The 8391-nt window shown below is 48.5% G+C and overlaps 1 pseudogene; it reads left to right on the top strand.

Moving 5' to 3' along the window:
• Nucleotides 1-2207: 2207 nt before the first annotated feature.
• LOC100973387 (small ribosomal subunit protein eS4-like) lies at nt 2208-4507 on the top strand (annotated as a pseudogene).
• Nucleotides 4508-8391: the final 3884 nt, after the last annotated feature.

Here is an 8391-nt window from a genome sequence, read left to right as displayed (position 1 = left end):
TTTGAATCTTTTTTTTTTTTTTTTTTTTTTTTTGAGATGGAGTCTCGCTCTGTCGCCCAGGCTGGAGTGCAGTGGCGCGATCTCGGCTCACTGCAAGCTCCGCCTCCCGGGTTCACGCCATTCTCCTGCCTCAGCCTCCTGAGTAGCTGGGACTACAGGCGCCCGCCACCACGCCTGGCTAATTTTTTGTATTTTTAGTAGAGACGTGGTTTCACCGTGTTAGCCAGGATGGTCTCGATCTCCTGACCTCGTGATCCGCCCGACTCGGCCTCCCAAAGTGCTGGGATTACAGGCGTGAGCCACCGCGCCCGGCCGCCTTTGAATCTTTATCCCTTTGACAATTTCTGCCTTTTATTATGGTTGTTTCAGGTCTACCATTTTACTCTTCACTTTGTTCTCCCACACCCTCCCCTATTTTGGCTCCTCTTCTTTCTTGCCCTCTTTTGTGTTAAAAATATATTTTTTGAGAGAAGTCTTGCTCTGTCACCCAGGCTGGAGTGTAGTGGCATGATCTTGGCTCACTGCAACCTCCGCCTCCTAGGTTCAAGCAATTCTCCTGCCTCAGCCTTCTGAGTAGCTGAAATGACAGGCACCCGCCACCACTCCCAGCTAATTTTTGTATTTTTAGTAGAGATGGGGTTTCATGTTGGCCAGGCTGGTCTTGAACTTCTGACCTCAAGTGATCTGCCTGCCTGTCTCGGCCTCCCGAAGTGTTGGGATTACAGGTGTGAGCCACCGCACTGGGCCTAAAAATGCTTGATTTCAGTTTTAATTTACCTACTAGTGTTTTGGATATACTGTTCCTTTTTTTTTTTTTTTTTTCCAGTGGTTGCTCTAATACAGCCTTGACTTCTCATATTCTTAGTATTGTAGCAAGTCACGCACCTTGAAAATTCCTTAATCTCTCTGAACTTCAGTTACTTCATTTATAAGACGAGAATGGTGACTTTCTCTCATGGGTTATCTGACTTCTGAATGAGAGAACTCAAGCCGCGTACACGGCCAAGGGCAGAACAGCAATGCCTGTTGACTGTCATGGCTGATCCTAGTCCCGTCACTACTGTCAGAATGTGGTTCCAGTCATCAGCACTGGGCCTCCTGAGAACACACGCAGCCACCACTGAGCATCCCCAGCGGCTGACCCACTGCAGGGGCTCATGTGTCTACCTGCTGTGATCACCCATTCTGCTAAATGGCTGCCCCTCAGAGACGCTGGTGTCTCACCAGGGCACCCCTCAGCTGCCCTTTCCTTGCCCAGGCCTGGCCATCCTGTGCCCCTTCTTCAGGCTGCTCCTGGGCCGGTAGACCCAAACCACCTGACGCAGCCAGGCCCCACACGCCACGGCCTGCTCCCAGTCACAGAAAAAGCCTGGCTTGATTTTCACCACTGCAGTCCTCCCTGTGCCCTTCAGATGCCTGGACTCTGCCTGTCCAAACCTCCATCTGCTGCCCATTCTTCTCACTCGCAGTGATGGCTTTAGCAATCTGCAGGGACACAGGCCTCCAGGGACACTGTCTTCTCACACTCAGCATCAGCCCCACAGAGTGGAATTGCCAGCCCTCCCGGGGGCGGCCTGTGCAACCACTCCAAGTGGGTTTTGGGGAATGTGGTTCTGGGCCTTTCTTTTCTTTGTGTGTGTGTGTGTGTGTGGTGTTGGTTTTTTTTTTTTTAAAGATAGAGTCTCATGTTGTCTCCCAGGCTGGTGTGGAGTGGTAGGAACATGGTTCTCGACCTCCTGGGCTCAAGCAATCCTCCCACCCCAGATTCCTGAATAGCTGGAGGCCAAGTAGGTGAGTCCCAACTTCAGACTTACAAATAAAGACATAACCCAATACGCAGTTCGGTTATGAAAAATATCTATGGAAGTGGAAAAAGATCTCTAAAATATCAGGATAAAAATGGGCCATATGGCCAAATACAGTGAGCACGGACTCGGAGTTGAACAGGAAGAAGTCCCAACTGGAAATACACCTCATGAGCTGGGTTTTGTTGTTCTTGGCATTGCTGCTTTTGGCTGGCTGCCTCACCAGTAGGATAAAAACCACTGCCTCCTAGGCTTGTGTGAGGATTAAATGAAGTACAGTTACATCTTGAGATACGCCCAGACTGCAAGAATTTGTCTTTAAGAGGAGCTTCATTTAAAAGCACTGTGGTTTATGAGGATTACAAGGCACTTCAAAAGAGCTCTGATCTTCCGTCGCAGGGTTTCACCATGGCCTGGGGCCCTAAGAAGCACTTGAAGCGTGTTGCAGTGCCGAAGCACTGGATGCTCGACAAACTAAAGGGTATATTTGCACCTCGCCCATCGACAGGTCCCCACAAGCTGAGGGAATGTCTTCCCCTGATCGTCTTCCTCAGGAATAGACTCAAGTATGCATTGACTGGAGATGACGTAAAGGAGATACGTATGCAATGCTTCATTAAGATTGATGGCAAGGTTCGAGTGGCTATCACATACCCTGCTGGATTCACGGATGTCATCGGCATCAAGACAGGTGAGCATTTCTGCCTGGTCTGTGACCCAAGGGCTGTTCTGCTGTTGATCGCGTTACAGTCGAAGAGGCAAAGTACAACCTGTGCAAAGTGAGGAAGGTGACTATGGGGATGAAGGGAATCCAACGCCTGGTGACTCATGATACTGGAACTATCCACTACCCAGATCCTGTCATCAAGGTGAACAATACTGTGCAGACTGATTTAGGGACTGGCAAGATAATCAACTTTAGCAAATTCCACACAGGCAATGCGTGTATGGTGATTGGCGGAGCCAGCCTCCGTCATGTTGGTGTGACCAACAGGGAAGGACATCCTGGTTCTTTAAATGTGGGGCATGTGAGGGATGCCAATGGCAACAGCTTTGCCCTGAGGCTTTCCAACATTTTTGTCACTGCCAATGGCAGTAAACCTTGGATTTCCCTGCCCAGGGGAAAGGGCACCCGACTTGCTGAAAAGAGAGAGAAGAGGCTGGTCACCAAACAGCAGTGGCTAAATTGCAGTAGCAGCATATCTCTCTTTTTTTTTTTTTTTTTTTTTTTTTTTTTTTTTTGCTCAAATAGTGAACTCTTGTTTCTAAAAAAAAAAAAAAAAAAAAAGTTCTGATTTGAGGCTATTCGTGGCGGCTCACTCCGGTAAACCCAGGACTTTGGGACACAGAGGTGGGTGGATCACTTGAGAGTCAGGAGTTACAGACCAGTCTGGCCAACATGGTGAAACCTCGTCTCTACTAAAAATAGCCAGGTGCAGTGGTGCGCTCTTGCAATCCCAGCTACTTTGGGGGCTGAGGTAGGAGAATCTTTTGAACCTGGGAGTTGGAGGTTGCAGTGAGCTGAGATCACGCCACTGCACTCCAGCCTGGGCGACAGAGCGAGACTCCATCTCAAAAAAAAAAAAAAAAAGAGATGTGATCTGGATTTTTAGAGCCTTGGGAACATGCAGCTAATGAGAGTAACCCCTGTGGTCACCTTCCTAGTTGTAGAGTGGGGTGTGCAAAGTTCTCAGCATTTGTAACTTGCTAGCTTGTAGGGGCAACCCTGGCACTCCTTCCATTGTTTCCATTGACTTTTCTGCCTCTACTACATTACCTTTTTGTATAAAGGGTTCTCTTATGTGAACGATGGATGTCAAATATGTTTCTTTGATAGTATAGTCTCAAGGGTACAATGCAGCTCTGAAACAGCTGGAGAAGTATAGTGATATAGTTTGATGTTCGTCTCTGTCCAAGTCTCATGCTGAGATGCCATCCCCAATGCTGGAGGTGGGGGCTGGTGGGAGGTGTTTGGGTCATGAGGGAGGACACCTCATGGCATGGTGCTGTCCTCAAGATACTTCTTGTGAGAGCTGGTTATTTGAAAGCGTGTGGCATCCCCTCCCCCTGCTCCTAATTTTGTCATGTGATGTGCCTGCTCCCCCTTCCCTTCTGCCATAATTGCTAGTTTCCCGAGGCCTCCCCAGAAGCTGAGCAGGTGTCTGCAGAACCATGAGCCGATTAAATCTCTTTTCGTGGCCAGGTGTGGTGGCTCTCACCTGTAATCCCAGCAGTTTGGGAGGTCGAGGCAGGTGGACCACCTGACGTCAGGATTTCGAGACCAGCCTGGCCAACATGGTGAAACCCCGTCTCTACTAAAAATACAAAAATTAGCTGGGCATGGTGGTGGGTGCCTGTAATCCCAGCTACTGAGGAGGCTGAGGCAGGAGAATCGCTGGAACCCGGGAGGTGGAGTTTGTAGTGAGCCAAAATCATGCCACTGCACTCCAGCCTGGGTGGCAGAGCAAGACTCCATCTTAAAAAAAAACAACCAAAAAAAAAAAAAAAACTCTTTTCTTTATAATTTACCCAACCTCAGGTATTTATAACAATGCACAAACAGCTTAATGTATGTAGACAGCCATTTTATAGGGTAATTAAGAGACCTTGCTTGTGTTGTGCTGTGTTAGCTGAGGTCAATTATCTGTGTCCATTTTAATGGGTTTATGGTGTTTTAGGATAAATGAGTGTATTTAGGGACTAAGGTGTGCATACTAATTTTTCCACCAGAATTAATGGCAATTATATTCTCCACTTAGGAGAATTCATCCTAGGAGGGGTTTAATGTACAAATTACCCCTTTAAAGCAGGACAATGTAGGTGAAAAATACATCAGACTGCACAACACAAAGTTTTCTTAAATGTTTTTATGTTTTGCTTGTTTTTGAGACGGGGTTCTCACTCTGTTACCCAGGCTGGAGTGCAGTGGCGCAGTCTCTGCCTCCTGGGCTCAAGTGATCGTCCCACCTCAGCCTCTTGAGTAGCTGTGACTACAGGCATGTGCCACCACATCTGGCTAATTTTTATATTTTTTGTAAAGACGGGGGAGTCTCACTATGTTGCCCAGGCTGGTCTTGAGCTCCTGGGCTCCAGCAATCCACCTGCCTTGGTCTCCCAAAGAGCCGGGATTACAGGTGTCAGCCACCATGCCATCATTAAATGTTTAATAACTGGAGATATATCTAGAAATGGTGTAAATATATACAAATATACATACTGTCTTGGGTGTGACTGGCTGGGGCCGGTATCACAAACAATAAAGGAATTCAAGACAGTTGCAGGAATAGAAAGGCAGATTTATTAGAGGGAGAGTATGGGCTGGGCATGGTGGCTGATAACTGTAATCCCAGCACTTCAGAAGGCTGAGGCAGGCAGATCGCTTGAGCTCAGGAGTTTGAGACTAGCCTGGGCAACATGGCAAAAATCCTCCTCTTCCAAAAATTAAAAAATTAGCCAGGAGTGGTGCCTCGTGCCTGCAGTCCCAGCTACTTGGGAAGCTAAGGTGGGGATCACTTGAACCTGGGAGGCAGAGGTTGCAGTGAGGCGAGGTCGTGCCACTGCACTCCACCCTGGATGACAGAACGAGACCCTTTCTCAAAAGTAGGAAGATATGCTGCAAGAGTACAATGGGCAGCACAGCAGAGATGGGGCTGCTTGCAAAGAGGCAGGGGCTTGAGGGACGTCTTACAGGGTCATGCCGGAGGGGGCTGTGTGCGGAGCAAATGGGATGTTGTGTCCACAGGTTGTCTGATGAGCCTTCTCTTGGAACAGTTGCTCTCCCTCACCTGGGACCCCTTCCCTGTTGCTCCTGGCACAGCTTATCAGGACTCCACATTCCCCCTCTAACTGAACAACGCCCAAGCTCTGGCACTGGGGTGGCAGTTTCATTTTGCAGCTACTTCCTGCTGGCCTGGGGCGTAGAGTTGACCCTACCTATGCCTGTTGGTCTGTCAGGAGACCCTGTGGGTCACTGTCCCGGGTTGTGAGGCCTGGGATGTTGGCTCTTGGTGGACAAGGGACTTGTTAGAGGAGGGGAGCCTATCAAGGTGAAACTCATGTCCAGCTGCATCCAGGGGAGACTCGTAAAGGTAGCCAGCATCCTCAGGGATACCGATATTCCATCCGCAGCATCATTTGAAGGTGAAACTGTTGAATTCGTCCCAGTGCTGTTGGGGATCACCTGGCTTAAGATGTCCGGAGCAGGGTGGCTGGCTGTCTTCACAGGAGAATTTAGCGTGAGAAAGAGGGGGTCCGGGTTCCCCAAAGTGTGTGTAGGTTTGCCCTGGTTGAGCTTCTGCTGCCAATGGCACTACACGTAGGAATTGGAACTTTTGGCCAGAAAGGATAGGAGGGGCCTTCCTCCCTTCCCAGCAAGGTAGCCAAACCTGTTTACTCCTTGGCCTCCAGGCTACACAAAGGAGTGGCCCTAGCCAGTGGCATGAATTGTCAGAGGGATACTAGAGTGTTTCCCCGGGAAGACGGAAAAGGAAAGCTGTAAACTGAAAAGGTGCTGTAAACTTTTACTGAATCAGGCAGCGGTGGTCGGTGGTCGGGTGGTCAGGCATCTCTCCACCGGGACCTTCTGGTCCACTAGGGAGTAGACCTGGCTGGGGACCTTCAGTTGTCTCCAGGCTTGGGCGCTGTCCACTGAGAGGCTGGAGTTGGAGAAGAAAGGGAGAGAGGAGGGGAGGACTCCCTAAGCAGTCCGCGAGCACTTCCCATACGGGCCATCAAAATGTCACGGGTACAACTGGCTACGGCTGGTGTGGCAGGCGGTAAAGGAATTTACTAAGACAGTCAGGGGGGAAAAAACGCAGATTTATTAGAGGGAAAGCATGAAGATATGTTGCAAAGGTACAATGTGCAGCACGGCAGAGGGGCTGTCTGCAAACAGACAGGGGCTAGAGGGAAGTCTTGGGTTGTGCAGGAACGACATGCTGCTGGGCTACATGGGGAGTGAGGTATTTGGGAACATGCCAGCAGGTTATCTGTGATGAGCTATGTCTTGGAATAATTGTTCTCCCCCAAAGGAGACCCCTTCCTCGTTGCTTACTTTCCATATACATGTGTGGAGTCTTTATCTGAAAACTGGGTTAATACGGTACAACATTTTGTACTGATTTATCTTCTAAATATTTATTAGAAAATATATCAATGTAGAAGCCACCATTACAGCTCTACTCTATTTAAAACCATACCAGCTTGGTAGTAAAGATCCTTATCCCAGAGGTAAACGCTGTTACACCTTGCTCTAAGTCCTTCTAAAGCTACCTTGCAAAAATTAAGAGTGAGAAAATCGTGACAATGAAAGGGATCTAACCTAACGAACTTCATCTTGCTCCTAACCTCCAAGCTGCCCTTGGTCATTCCTGGACATGGGCTGAACTAGCTTTGGGAGGAATTTATTTATTTTTTATTTTTATTTATTTATTTTGAGATGGAGTCTTGCTCTGTCGCCCAGGCTGGAGTGCAGTGACGTGATCTCAGCTCACTGCAAGCTCCGCCTCCTGGGTTCACGCCATTCTCCTGCCTCAGCCTCCCAAGTAGCTGGGACTACAGGTGCCCGCCACCACACCCGGCTAATTTTTTTTGTATTTTTAGTAGAGATGGGGTTTCACCATGTTAGCCAGTATGGTCTCAATCTCCTGACCTCATGATCTGCCCCCTTTGGCCTCCCAAAGTACTGGGATTACAGGTGTGAGCCACCGTACCCGGCCTGGAATTTATAGTTTAACTTTGGAACAAAGACAATAGCCCTTTTGCAAAACAAACCCCCTTCTTCCCTGGGGACTAGACAGCCTTTGTGAGATTAACAAATTAGCCATGAGATTAGAAATTACGGTTTAGGATTAGGTTTTGCAATTAGGATTGCAAATCTCCCCATAACATCACTATTGTAAAATATAAAATTGGTGCTCACATATCTTTCAGACCCTGCATTCTGATGTACCAGCTAGTGCCACCCAGAATGGTAATCTGGTCATGTCATTCAACAAGTTCTGTGATCCCACCCAGGAACAGAAGATGGCAAGAACCCACTTTGACCTCTTCTTTATTTATTTTTTGAGATGGAGTTTCACTTTTATTGCCCAGGCTGGAGTTTCACTCTTATTGCCCAGGCTGGAGTTCAGTGGCATGATCCTGGCTCACTGCTCCCTCCACCTCCTGGGTTCAGGCGATTCTCCTGCCTCAGCCTCCTGAGCAGCTGGGATTAAGGTGCAAGCCACCACACCTGGGTAATTTTTGTGTTTTTATAGAGACAGGGTTTTACCATGTTGGCCAGGCTGGTGTCAAACTCCTGACCTCAGGTGATCCACCTGCCTTGGCCTCCCAAAGTGCTGGGATTACAGGCGTGAGCCACCGCCCCCAGCTGACCCCTTATTTCATCTCTAGACCCAACCAATCAGCACACCCCACTCCCTGACCCCCTACCCACCAAATTATCCTTAAAAAACCCAAGTCTCCAAATTTTCAGGGAGACTGATTTGAGTAATAAAACTCCGGTCTTGGTCAGCCAGTTCTGCATGAATTAAACTCTTTCTCTATTACAATTGCCCTGTCTTGATAAATTGGCTGTATCTGGGCA

The sequence above is a fragment of the Pan paniscus genome, chromosome 18 (assembly GCF_029289425.2).
Source record: "Pan paniscus chromosome 18, NHGRI_mPanPan1-v2.0_pri, whole genome shotgun sequence".
Classification (NCBI taxonomy): Eukaryota; Metazoa; Chordata; class Mammalia; order Primates; family Hominidae; genus Pan; species Pan paniscus.
Note: the sequence above shows the minus strand (reverse complement) of the source record. Positions and strands in the feature narration are given on the sequence as shown.